This window comes from Colobus angolensis, unplaced genomic scaffold (assembly GCF_000951035.1).
Source record: "Colobus angolensis palliatus isolate OR3802 unplaced genomic scaffold, Cang.pa_1.0 Scaffold54, whole genome shotgun sequence".
NCBI classification, from domain to species: Eukaryota; Metazoa; Chordata; class Mammalia; order Primates; family Cercopithecidae; genus Colobus; species Colobus angolensis.
This window is the reverse complement of record NW_012118932.1, coordinates 2469731-2470519: the sequence shown is the minus strand read 5'-3', so window position 1 is coordinate 2470519 and position 789 is coordinate 2469731.

Here is a 789-nt window from a genome sequence, read left to right as displayed (position 1 = left end):
TGCCCGCATCAGCTTCCCAAAGTGCTGGGATTACAGGCGTGTCACCACGCCCAGCTTCCCCCTTCTATTTCTGACTACCTCCAGCTTGTTTTTCCAAACGCAGCTCAGGATTTGCTCTGGAATGAAGCTTTCTCTACCTCTTAAGGGCAGCATCAGGTGGCCTTCCTCTGTGCTCCCGGAATCCCTCATTCTACCATCCATTAGAGCCTCTCATCTTATTTGATCTCCACATCTACATGGTTAGTTTTCTTGTTTATGTTTCCCTCTAGACTCTGAACAACTCCAGCAGGCTCCAGGTCAGTTCTCCCAAAAACACTGTACCTAATCATTGCCCTTTTGGCACCTATTGGGAGTATCCTACGCTTTTTTTTTCTTTTCTTTTCTTTTTGCCTAATGTTGGCATTTTCATTTTGCTTTTTCTTGATAGAATGGGTAAATTTCTATAGCCATTAGCTGTGGACTCTAAGGCACTCCTCTCCAAAGGCATAGTGTTAGTACCTGCTGTGGATGCTGGGCCATGAAGACTGAGTTGTGGATGGAGCAATCAGCAGGCAGCTGGGGGCGTTGCTGTGGATGAGAAGCTGAGGTTACTGGGGGCGTTGCTGTGGGTGAGATGTTGAGGTTACTGGGGGGCGTTGCTGTGGATGAGATGTTGAGGTTACTGGGGGCATCGCTGTGGGTGAGATGTTGAGGTTACTGGGGGCATCGCTGTGGATGAGATGCTGAGGTTACTGGGGGCGTTGCTGTGGATGAGAAGCTGAGGTTACTGGGGGCGTTGCTGTGGGTGAG